The sequence below is a fragment of the Pygocentrus nattereri genome, chromosome 5 (genome assembly GCF_015220715.1).
Source record: "Pygocentrus nattereri isolate fPygNat1 chromosome 5, fPygNat1.pri, whole genome shotgun sequence".
In the NCBI taxonomy this organism is placed as follows: domain Eukaryota; kingdom Metazoa; phylum Chordata; class Actinopteri; order Characiformes; family Serrasalmidae; genus Pygocentrus; species Pygocentrus nattereri.
Genome location: NC_051215.1, coordinates 29,285,685 through 29,288,223, shown reverse-complemented (window position 1 = coordinate 29,288,223; position 2,539 = coordinate 29,285,685). Strand labels below are relative to the sequence as shown.

The following is a 2,539-nucleotide window of genomic DNA, read 5'->3' as shown; positions in this document are numbered from 1 at the left end:
AGTGAGATGGTTTGTTCAGTTGAAAAAGTCAGACAAGCAGTCAGCTAAAGTACTAACAACAAAACACATAGACTTCTTACGCCAATGTGGTGCAATCATCAGCCTGCATGTGACTCAACAGGATAACAAGTTTGGTAGTCATAGTGCAGAATTCACAGAGACGGCTGAGTTGTTCTGTTGTAGTGTGAGTTGTTTATATGCCTGCACATCTCTTTTGTTCTCAAAAATGCACTGGATTTCATGCTTTCTACACCAGTACATGCAGCCTAGTTTGTTCTCAAGCACTAAAAGCCTGCTTTGTCCTACATACAAAAGTTTGAACCAACAAAGAGAAATCAATCAGATATTAATAATAAAATAGATAAGAGAACAATGGATACCTGCTGAAAGCTTCTGAGCTACAATAAGCATTTACCTCTGGACTGAAAAGCACATTTCAAAGCGGTGATAGAAGCTGTGCCTCCATATAACTGGATAAAGAAGCAAGCATGCATCCGTAAGATGCATATTTACATCTTAACCTTATTTCCAGGTGATGAATAAATTTGATTACATAACAAGCAACACTGAAACCTGGAAAGTTAATACTTTGCAATTATTCAACTAAAAAACAGGCATAACTTTAATTTCCTGGCCCTGAAAAAAGTCTTCACTGGCCTTGTCACCTCTTAAACTGATTAGAATTTGCATCAGCTGTACCAAAACAACAGCTGCGAATGATTAGAACACCGTCTTAGAATGCAGCCTTGCACCAAGATGAGAAACTTAATCTGGTTTGGTCTTAGCTGTTCAGATGAAGGCTGAGGGATCATGCCAAGATCAAATGAGCTCTCAGGTGCCCTTAGAGGATGGAAGGTTGATGCCTCTGTATCCAGGAGGGGTTACGATGAAATTTCAAGGGAATTTCAGAACAATCATTCAACAGCGAAAACACGGAGATGTGCTTTGACCTGGATAGAAGGTTTTAGGAAATGAAATCTCAAGTACATTGGAAATCTGTTACTGTGATATTTTGAGACATTTTGCACACCTGACTCATTTTGCAAGACTACAGTTTAGCGTAAAATTATATACATGCAGGCAAGCTAATCACAGCTAGCTGTAAATATGTATACTTAAAAATAGCTGCCATTAGATGAAGTCATCATCATTGAATGTGACTTATCTACATAACTGTGATTAGTGGGAGAACAGTGTTCCTTGTTTATGGAACTTTTATCGCACAAATAAAATGCTTTTTGGGTACCCATAATAGTCAAAAAGGTATACTTAAGTGATCCAGGTCTCCCTCACTTTCAGTCTCTCTCTCTCTCTCTCTCTCTCTCTCTCCCCTCCCCCGATGACACAATCAGGCCCAACCCGATCTGCGTGTAGCAAGCTGAGCACAGGGGTTTAGCAGGAGGTTCAGTGACAGAATTAAGGCTAGGAAGGTAGCTGGAGCTGGCTGCAGTCTATCAGACCTCTCCCCTTCTAATGCTAAAACCCATCTCAACCATGTGCTCAAATATAGCAGTAAACCCAAAGATATTTACAAGTACCATGCTGGAATTCACTGAGCTCCTGAGAGCGACCCATTCTTTCACTAATGTTTGTAGAAGCAGTCTGCAGGTCTAGGGCCTTGGTTGTATACAGCTGTGGACATGGAAGTGATCGGAACACTTGAATTCAATGATTTGGATGGGTGAGTAAATACTTTTGGCAATATAGTGTAGATCCACATATAATTTATATTTAATTGGAAATGTGTCTGCTGTATGTGTGCACTGACTAGCAAGCCAAACTGCATGGGTGTCCTTAAGGCCTCTGTCGGCTCATTTTTATGATTTTCGCCTATTATCTGTAGTGTTTGTGGTGTATTTATGATGAACTAGCAGAGAAAGAATGATGTATGAAGAGATTTTTGAAAGCACTTTCTGCTGCTGTTTATTCCTGTTTGATTTCAGTTTGGCAGGACCACGTTTGGTTTAGAGGACATTCAATCTTCCAAAGTACCAACCAAAGTCAGCAAAATGCATACGGCAACAACTTGTGTTCCTCTCCCTCACAAAGTGACAAAGTGACTGCTCTCCTGAGCCTCAAGTCCCAGACAAAACTCCCAGGTGCAATGTCTTTTACAATGTTAGAAATGCTATAATGTTAGTGCTGAGAGTTCTTGAACAATGCAAAATGTAATTAGGTCTCTAAAATGAGCATCAGACAGCTTGTTCTCCATCTTGCACTTTTACCAGAACTTCCAGACCTTTCTATGCCTTTAGAGAAGGCCTAATGATTTCTGGGAACAAATAAAATGCATTTCTTTTATTTTTAGTCTGTGTTTCATTTGTAACTGCCTTTTGATAGAATTTTCCATTCCACCTTAAGTGGTGCAGCAGTAAAATTCTGGCACATTTAATGCGTCAGCAAAAGTTAGCATCATCACAGAGGTTTTTTCTTTATGTTTTGACATTTATGGCATGAGTTGAAGGCCATTGCTTTCTACTCACCATTCAGAGACCAGAGTGGTCTCTTATTTACATTGCCAGGGAGACTACACTGTGAT

At 39.8% G+C, this 2,539-nt stretch overlaps 1 long non-coding RNA gene across 1 annotated transcript; it reads left to right on the top strand.

The window, feature by feature from the left end:
* The first annotated feature begins 1,420 nt into the window (after positions 1-1,420).
* On the top strand, positions 1,421-2,301 carry LOC108420834. Its single transcript, XR_001857527.2, has 2 exons — positions 1,421-1,681; positions 1,944-2,301. It is a non-coding gene; the product is annotated as an uncharacterized LOC108420834 (long non-coding RNA).
* Positions 2,302-2,539: the final 238 nt, after the last annotated feature.